Genomic DNA, 10,083 nt, shown 5'->3' with positions numbered 1-10,083 from the left:
ATAAGAGAAAGGGAGGAGCCCAGCGACCGCAGGCAGAGGCTGGAGCGAGGAGGTCACAAGCCCAGGAATACCCGGAGCCCCAGATGCTGGAAGAAGCGAGGCAGGCCCCCTCTCGACGCTTCAGAGGGCGTGCGGGCCCCTGACGCCCCGATTTGGGAGATGCACACCGTGAGCTCCTCTGTTCTGGCCGCTGTGGACACGGAGGCCCGCAGAGCCGGGCGAGCCTTGCTGGAGCCAGACCCCAGGCCGGAGCCGCCCTGTGTCTGGGCAGGGCCGGTGCCCTGGGGGCGGGGGGGGATGCAAATCCTCCTGACTTCCACCCCCCAGAGCAGGAACCCGGGCTGGATTTGAATGTGGCCTTTCCAAGCTGGGGATTATGGACTTTTAATAGGAGGCTGGCGTCTGGGGACAAGGCCTGGCCGTGTGCGGGTATTACCGGGGCAGCTGTGACCAAGTCCAACAGACCTGGTGGCTTAGAGCAACAGGGACCTGCGTGCCCCCTGCTCAGGAGCCCGAGGGCCAAACTGAAGTGTGGCAGGGCCGAGCTCCCCCGAGGCTTTAGGGAGGGTCCCCCTCTCCCCTCCGGCTCCTGGGGGCTCCAGGTGTCCCTGGGCTGTGGCCACGTCCCTCCAGCCTCAGCCTCTGTCCTGTGTCTCTGCGTCCAAATGTCCCTCATCTCGCAGGGACACCAGTCACTGGATAGGGGCCCACCTTACCCCCTGTGACCTCACCTTAACTAATTACACCTGCAAAGACACGATTTCCAGATGAGTCACATTCTGGGTTTCTGGGGGACGTTCCTCAACCCCCAAACGCAGGTGGCGAGGTGCAGAGTGTGTGTGCCTCGCTGGGAGGGTGGGGGCAGGACCGGGACCTCGGGGCTGCCGTCTGGGAACAGACCTCCCCCCCACCAGGGGCCCGGGGTGCCGGCCGCCCGGTAGGGTCCCCTCTGGCCGCATCTGGGCGTGTGCCCTGTAAGCAGGACGCACACAGCCCAGGGTGTGTGAGCGTTTGGGGGCGTGGGGCCTGGACAACTTGGGTGTGCTCAAACCCCGGGAGCCTCGGGCTTGCAGTCCCAGGGAGGGGACCCGGTGGGGACGGCAGCAAGCAGCGTCTGGAGATCCTCCTCCCTCCCTCCCCGGGCCCTCTGTCCTCCCGACGGGACAGGCGGTCCTGAGCAGGAGTGTGGGACGCCAGCCTTGCCTCTCTGTGACCACACCCACCGCCCCGCACCCCGCACCCCAGCCTGGGGGCTGTGCCGGGCTCCAGGCAAACGGGCCTCCAAGAGGGAAGGCTATGCAAAGAGGCCGGATTTGCATGAGCAGCTGTCCTTGTTTCCAGAGGGGTGCGGGGGTTCGGGGAAGCTGGAGGGGGGTCCTGTATGTACAACCCCTGGTCGGAATCTCACCCCCTGCCTGGTTGGGGAAACGGAGGCAAAATCTCCAACCCTGGCAGCAAGGGACCTGGGGGCTCTCGCTTGGGGGGCAAAGGGCCACCCCTTCCCAGAGGCCATCAGGAAAACGGCCCCAGCGTGGACCCAGCCTGGTACCCAGGCCCCAGGGGTCCCAGCCCAGCCCCTCCCCCAGCTGCGTGACCGCGGGCAAGCCCCTCAGACTCTCTGGGCCCAACCCCTCCTCCACGAGTCGCAGGGAGAGACCAGCAAAGAGAAGGCGCCAGACAGACCCCCACCCAGCTCAGCAGGCCAGCGGTCAGTGCTGTGGCCCCTCTGTCCCCCCGCGTGAGGCCAAGCGTGGAGGTGGTGGGTCGGGGGAGGGCAGCGTGGGTGAGCCTCCCCGCCCAGACAGGCGCCGCTGGGAACCCCTGCCTCCTCTCCCGACTGCTTGGGCAGACGCTGCCCCAAACTCCGGGGCCCGGGGCCTCGGGGCCACCCTGCCAGCCCGGACCCGCCCCAAGCACTGGCTTTCGGGCACCCCCTTCCCACCCCCCTGCCTCAGACAGAGAGGCTGTCCTCCACCACCCGGGAAGGCAGAATCCTCTCCAGGCTGCAGACCAGGGGACGGGGACCAGAGTGAGGGATGTGGCCGGGGCCCCCACCCCGTCCCACCTGGAGGCTGGCAGCCCTGGGCACCCACCTGCCTGCCTTCTCCCCGGCGCCCTGGCATGCGGCTGCCGGCCAAGGTGCAGAGCGCAGGCCACCCATCGGGGCGCCCGCCCGCCAGCTCTCTGCTCCTCCTCTTCTGCCTGGCACCCGGGCAGCCAATGCCGTGCCCGGCACGGGCACCACCTGATCTCTGCACAGCGGACCCACACGCCTGCCGCGGCCGAAGGCCCACCCCCCGGCCCCGGCACCGAGGGCCAGCCTTTCCCGGCCTCACCTCGGGCTCAGCTACAGGGGGCCCCACGTGGGGGTCGCTGCCAGGCCACCTTGCTTGCGGTCACGCCCCCCACGGGCTATGCCCCCGGGCGGCCTGGGGCCTGGGGCAAGTCCCGTCTGTGTCACACCGGACGCACCTGGGTCTCTCTGTCCAACAAGGGGGCTGGCTGACCCCAGGGTGCGCAGCCCAGCCGTGTCGTGGGGGACCGGCGGCCGGGGACTGCCCTTCCCTCCTGGGCTCGCACCCTGTGTATCTGTCAGGCTCCCCATCCGCTCTGGGCCTCTGTTTCTCTGGAAAATGGGAACCTGAAAAGCCCGGCTTCTGAGAGTTTGTGGGTCACACGTGAGAACGGAGCCTGGACGACACTTCTGTAGGCCCCTTCCCCAAAGAGACCCCCAGGACCCCCCTCCCCAAACCGCCTCCCAGGGATGACTCATTCCCTGAGCTGGGGGACGGGTGGGCGACAGCATCCAGGCCCTGCCCTCTGCCGCCACGCCCCCCTCCACCCGGGCCTCTCCAGTCTGACCCGTCAGCCACCAGAGGGCGCCCCAGGACCGCGAGCAGAGTCGGGATGGCGGAGGAGGTCGGGGCAGTGGAAGCCAGCTTTGCCCCCCCCCGACACACAAGGGCTCAGATCGCGGCCGGGGCCCATCCCCTAGCCTTGCTGGGGGCCTGCCCAGGGAGGATGGGGCTTTCTGAGGTCCCTCAGGAAATAAGGGGCCCCAGGTAAGTGGAACCCACAAGCCCTCCGGGCCTGAGACCCTGTGGGCCAGATTCCGAAGGGGAGCGGCCGTGTGTGCACCGGGTCAGACTACAGCCCCGGTAAGATGGGGGGGGGTCTGCTGGGCCACTCCCCAACTCTGAATGACCAACCTGGGTTCACGCCCACCCTGCCAGCCTGGGGCCTGGGTCGGCTGGGGGTCCTGCCGGTGTCGGAGGGAATGGACAGTGAGGTGGTCTCCCCAGCCCCTGGAGCTCGTGGGGCACACAGTCTGCCCCTCACTTCCTCTGTTCCTGTCCTGCCCCTCTGTCTCTGCCTCCCGGGCACCCTGCCCCAGCCACCCCAGCCCCGTATCGGGCCATGCTCCTTTCCTGCCTACAACCTTCCATGGCTCCTATTGTTGAAATAGAACCTTAACCCGCCCGTGGCCCCTGCCCTGCCCCTGCCCATCCCCCGCCTCCCTCGTCTCCACCTCCCCACCCCTGCCCATCCCCTGCCTGCTTCTCTCCAGCCATCCGGACTCTGCTTTGCTCCCTGTCTGCCCCTCCCTTCTGCTGTCCCCCTACCTCTACCCGACCAGCACTGGGTCCTGCCCTGGGTCTCTCTCCCACGTTTCCTGGTGTTCTTCTCCGGGGAGCCTGGCCCTCTGAAGTGACCTGTCACGTACTTGTTTGCCTCGGGTCTGCTTCCTGGTCAGACCTGTCAGCCGCTGAGTCCGCCGCTGTCCCCACCCCGGGCTCAGAACCAAAGCTGTCGGGGAACAAAGGAATGAGTGGGGGGCTCAGCGAGCGTGCGGGGCTGTGTCTGGGCGCGAGCCGCCGTGGGGCCAAGACAGGACAGCTGGCAGGTCTTAGTGCCTGGGACAGGCAGGGTGTGGCCAGGCTTGGCTCAGGCTGGGGCGCCTCCGGGCTGCGTCCCTCTGTGCGGGGAGGGCCGCCCCAGGGCCCTGGGACCCACCGGCCCTGGGACCCGTCCGAGTGGGCCTCCCTCACCCTCGCCACAGTTGGCCCCGGACGGGATTGGGTTCACACGACGCCTGCTTTTGGGGGAGAGACCAGGTCAGAGAGGGGACCAGCCCCCCAGGCCTCAGACCCCGCCCCAGAGCAGGCCGACCCCAGGGACCCACAGAGGCACAGCCGCGGCCCGGGAGGGACGCAGGCGCGGAGGGTGTGGCCCTAGAGGGGCGGCCCTCCCCGGGGTGCTGGCTGCCACACCGGCTCTCGTCTGCGGGGAGACTCTCGGCCTCTGCACCACCTTTGCTCTGTGTCGTAGCACAAAAGCCACGACCCAGAGAGGGCCCCCCGGCCCTGGGTCTCCTCCTTCCCCAGGCCTCCCTTGGGTCTGCATGAGGCCCCGACTCAGGGCCCCTCAGACAGGAAGGGTCACTGCCCTGGTGCTCATGAGGGATGCCCCCTCCGGCTGCTCCCAGCAGGAGAGGGCAGGGCAGGCTCTGGGGGCCGGGACCCCTGACCGCAGCCTCTGGGCTGACCCGGGTGCCCACAGTGGAGGCCAAACGCCCAGTTTAAGGGCCACCCATGCGGCGCAGCCCAGACTCGCACCCCGCCGTGAAGCAGAACCGGGTCTCTTCCCCCGGCTTTCTGGAGCGGCACGAAGGAGACACGCCCACCCGTCCCCTCCAAGGCGCTTGGCGGTCAAAGGCAGCACTGCAAATAAAGGAGTGCCTCCCGCAGCAGGCGGCCAGCCGTGCAGAGGTGTGGAGGGCTGGGCCCAGGGAAGGGGTGCTGTGTCCCTCACTTGCACACACCCCTGTGAGGGGGCAGGGGCTGCCGGGTAACGCTCCCTAACAACCGGGTCCCCATGCGAAACACGGACCGGACTCCGCTGCCCGTGGGCTGTGGTGTGTGTGTGTGTGTGTGGGGGACAGCGTCCTGAGCAGAGCCCTGCGTCCTTGGAATCTCTGGAGCTCCCTCCCCCGCGCCCCGCGCCCCGCGCCCCAGGGCCCCAGGGAGGTGAGCGTCCAGGGACCAGAGGGTGTGCTGTGCACCCGCCAGGTGTCTTCGGCCACACAGGTCTTGTCCTACGGGGGCAGCTGGAGCTGCGGAATGTGGCATCGGGTCCGAGGACCACAGCCCCGCCAGTCCTCAGCTGCCCCCATCCTTCCTCGTGGCCTCCAAGAAACCAGTCCCCCTCAACGGGCTCTGCGAGGGTTGTCACACACGGGCCTCTGTGGACTCCCCGCCTCTTGGCCCCGTGGTGCACCCACCCACACACCACCCCGCACCCCTTCTGTCACCGAACACGTCAGCACTGTGCCGGGTGTGAGGCGAGACACAATGAACAATGAGACACGTCGGAACTAAAGAAAAGAGAGAGGGGCTCTTGGGTGTCCAGCTCTCGATTTCGGCTCAGGTCGCGATCCCAGGGTTTTGTTGAGCATGGAGTCTGCTTCGGACTCTGTCTCCCTCTGCCCCTCTCCCTGCTGGCTCACTCTGTCTCTCTCAAACATTAAAATAAGATAAGCTAAAATAAGATAAAGTAAAAGAAACACCAAAAATAGCTGTGGAAAAAGTGATTATAGGATTTATTTAAGCAGGTCTGTCTGTGAAGGATGACCCATTGAGAAGGTAACATTTTGCAAACGAATGAAGGAAGGGTGGTCCATCTGCCTGTCATTCATTCGTTTACCCTCCCCCATCCATCCACCAGTCCATCTGTCCATCCATCTGTCCCACCACCCGTCTGTCTGTTCATGCATCCATCTAACTGATCCATCAACCCACCTGTCATGACTCATCCATCCATCCATCCATTTATCCCTCTACCTGCTCATCCCTCTATCTGTCCATCCATCCATCAATCTGTCCATCCAACCATCCATCCACTCATTCATCTATCCATCCATTTCTCTGTCCATCCATCCACCCATCCATCCACCTGTCCGTCCATCCATCCATCCATCCATCCATCCATCCATCCATTTATCCTTCTACCTATTCATCCCTCTATCTGTCCATTCATCCATCCATCCACTCATTCATCTATCCATCCATTTCTCTGTCCATCCATCCATCAATCCATCTACTTATCCCTCTACCTGCTCATCCCTCTATCTGTCCATCCATCCATCCATCCATCCATCCATCCATTCATCCATCCATCCATCAATCCATCCATTTATCCCTCTACCTGCTCATCCCTCTATCTGTCCATCCATCCATCAATCTGTCCATCCAACCATCCAGCCACTCATTCATCTATCCATCCATTTCTCTGTCCATCCATCCACCCATCCATCCACCTGTCTGTCCATCCATCCATCCATCCATCCATCCATCCATCCATCCATCCATCCACTAGTCCATGTGTCCATCCATCTGTCCCACCACCCATCTATCTGTTTATCTATCCATCTAACTGATCCATCTACTCACCCATCATGACTCATCCATCCATCCACTCATTCATCTATCCACCCATTTCTCTGTCCATCCATCCATCAATCCATCTATTTATCCCTCTACCTGCTCATCCCTCTATCTGTCCATCCATCCATCCATCATCCACTCATTCATCTATCCGTCCATTTCTCTGTCCATCCATCCATCCATCCATCCATTCATCCATCCATCCATTTATCCCTCTACCTACTCATCCCCCTATCTGTCCATCCATCCATCCATCCATCCATCCATCCATCCATCCATCCATTTATCCCTCTACCTACTCATCCCTCTATCTGTCCATCCATCCATCCATTCATCCACCTGCCGACTTTTCCACTGACCCTTCAGTCCCTCTACCCTCCCATCACCATGCATCAGTCCATCTGTCTGTCCTTTCCTCAGTCCACCCCCCCCCCCATCCATGCACCCATTCGTCTCTCCGGCCACCCACTCAGCATTCACTGCCTTCTCTTGGACACCTGGACTCACAGGAATGAATGAGTCAGTCTCAGCCCTCAGGGTGCCCACATGGCTGGTGAAAACGGCTCTTTCACAGGCGCTGGGCAGCTGTGGGGGGAGCAGGGGAGGGGCCGGGCAAGGCACCGTGTATAGCGTGTCAGGTTCTCATGTGGTTTCTCCCTTGGTCTGTGTATCTCACAGACAAAATCATCATCCCCCCCGCCCGGGGCAAGACCTGGCCTTCCGCTCATCTGGTCTCCCCCACACCGTAGCCAAGCAAGGCTGGGAACTCAGTAGGCGCCCAATAAATACTGGCTGGGCGACTGAGTCATCCCTGCTTCTCCCTCCTCCATTCATCCCGTTTTGCTGTTGGCTCTGCCACCTGGCCTCCCTGCCGGTCTGTGGCCCGAACCTGCTCACCTGCCCCGCTCCTGGCTGAGGCCCAGTCTGGTTCTGGCTCCAAGACAGGCCCCAGGGGCAGCTTCAGAGGGCCCGCCTGTTGGCTGGAGTGCCAAGCCAGCAGCACTAGCCAAGTGGACAAGGACCCTGGCCAGGAAACCGCCTGCCATGGCCTCAGAGGACTGGGGACAGACCACCTAGTCCGGGCTTCCTGCCCTCCATTCTCCAAATGGCCAGGGACACCCACCTGAGTCTCCAGCAAGGAGGGGCCTGGTAGCTCACCAGATGCCCCAGGAGCAGGCCCTGCATAAACCTCGAGGGGGCATAGCAGCCTGCTGACGGGGCAGGGTCAGCTGAGGCCGTGTGCGGTGGGCGTGGGCGGGGGGGGGGGTGCCCCCAGGGCCCGACCTGGCTCGGAGAGCCCCTGACTGTGCCCTGTCAGGTCATACCGGAAAGCAAAGGATGAGGGCGAGAGCCCGAGGAGCAGGTTTTCGGGGTGATGTCACCAAAGGGCACCAGACCTCACATCCTTGCAACGGTTGGATGGATGGTTTAGCATAAAATCAAATCTCGATTTTGCAAGTAGTTGGTGCAAATTCCCAGCAAAGGTATTATTACACGGCCCTGCCAGCTGGACGCTGGCCCCAAATCCCAAAGCTGGCTTTTCTGCCCAGAGTAAGTGCTGTCCGGGGCCCCTGCGAGGGAGACCATGCCAGGCTCCAGCCGCCTTGGACCCTCGTCACTGGGACTTTGGATTCTCGGGGCTGGTCCCGAGGATATCCTCTCCGAAGGGGAAGGAGGCTCGAAGGCTGGTGGAGGGGGGTAGCCGGGGGGGGGGTCCCCAGGGTTCTTGCAGTACAGTCACAACACCCTTCTGAAGCTGAACCCCCAGCACGAAGCCAGTGCCGGGGCCCCAAACTCATGCGAAACGTTTGCTTCATCAGGAGAACTGCGGCTGAGCCCCAGCGAGCAGGCAGAGCGGCCGCCTGTGGCCGCCCTGGGCCCCGACCCCGGAACGGGGAGCAGGAGAGGAGCTCGGGAAGGCGGTGATGCCTGGTGACCTGACCTCGGACCACAGAAAACACTCGGGGAGCTCCCCACTCGTCCACGGGATGCCAGGCAGGACTCCGCGTCCCGGCTGGGAGGGGTGAGTGTGGGTGTCTGATTCTGCAGGCAGGCGACCGCGTGGGGGGCCGGCTGGGGTACAGGTATGGGCCCGCGGGGGCCTCCCTGCCCCCAGCTCTGACCGTGCCGGTCTCCCTTCTGAGCCCTTCTTTCCTCCGACCCCACCAGGTCTGGTTGCTGCTTCCAGGCTGCCCTTCCAGGAGGGCGGACGGGGTATCTCCGGTCCCTTCGTGGTCCAGCACAGCCCGGGCACACGTGTGTGCCAGACACGCACGCAGACAGGCAGAACACATAGGCGTGCCCACGCGCCCCACAATGTGCTTGCACACTCGCGTGCACATACATGCACGTACACACGTGCATGCACACGGCTCCAGCCTCGCGCCTCAGAAGGGAGAGGGGCAGAGAGCACAGGCGCCAAGTGGAGGAGAAGGGCAGGGGCCGTCCGTCTCCTGCCTCCGCGGTGCCCGTGCGCTGACGGTGCGTCCAGCTCAGTCTGTCCGGCTGGGCTCTGGGACCCGCCAAGGCAAGGCCTCTCGCTCGCCAAGCCGGGCACACAGTGGGAACCGGTCGCCTCTGTGGAGTGACGTCACACGGCCCACGAGGGACACAGACGTGGGCAACTCAGGAAGGACTCCCCTCTGGCCTCTGTCCGAGTGCGGTGCCCAAACTTGGGGGTCCTCAGTGTCCCCTGCCAGGGAGGGCGGGGAACCCACCGAAATGCCGATTCCTGGGCCCTCCCTAGACCCACTGCCTCTGCGTCTACACTGGGAGTCCCAGGCGACTCGGTGTCCAGCGGCCGGGGACCCCTGCCTCGGGGGTGCTGTGCCCACCGGCCCGCGCGGACTGGAGTCTGTGCAGGGCAAGCGTCTAGGGCTCAGGTGCGACCAGAGCCGCCAGTGGCCAGGATGGAGAAGAGCCTAAGTGTGCGGCTGGGCGGGGCAAGGCCACATTCCCCGGCACCGCTGCCACGCCCCCAGGGACACGCGCCAGCCAGCACAGGACCGTCTTTGGAGAGACTGGTTAGCTTGAGGAAGACAGAGCCGTGGCAGCGCCCCCCCCCGCCCCGTCCCCCCCTCCACCCCGCATCCCTCCGCTCTGCACTAACTGCCCACTGTATGCGGATACCTCTCCAATCAGCTGAAGGGCCTGGAAAAGGTCTTTGTAAATGTGTCCCCCCTAGACCCTCTCTGGGGGTCCCCCTCAGCAACCCGCCCTTCCCCTCCCCGGCCGCTCTGTCTCCTGCGTCTGCACTGTCCGCTCACGTCAGTCCCCGGGAGGGCAGAGCCTCCCGCACGCAGCTCGTGGCCCCTGCGTGAATGCTGTGCCCGTGCTCAGTGAGGCTAGAGTGAAAGTCAAGCTGAAGGCCACCGGCTGGGAAGCCTCTGGTGGTGCGTCCCCTAGGCCACAGACCCGGTGGCAGCCACGCACCCCACCCTTCACCAGCCTCGGTTTGCCCAGGTGTCTTCGATGAGCCTAGGCTCCTCCCACGGCAGCTGGCCTGTGGCCCCCCGGAAGGAAGGTCCTCAGTTCTCAGTCCCGGGTCCTGGGGCCTGGGCCTTTGGTCCTGGGTCCTAGGTCCTCGGTCCCGGGTTCTCCCCCAGGGTGGGGCTCGCAGGGAGCTCTCTGCAACCTCGTG

Source organism: Panthera tigris, chromosome D1 (genome assembly GCF_018350195.1).
Source record: "Panthera tigris isolate Pti1 chromosome D1, P.tigris_Pti1_mat1.1, whole genome shotgun sequence".
NCBI lineage: Eukaryota > Metazoa > Chordata > Mammalia > Carnivora > Felidae > Panthera > Panthera tigris.
The sequence above is the reverse complement of the archived record's forward strand: the minus strand, read 5'-3'. Positions refer to the sequence as shown.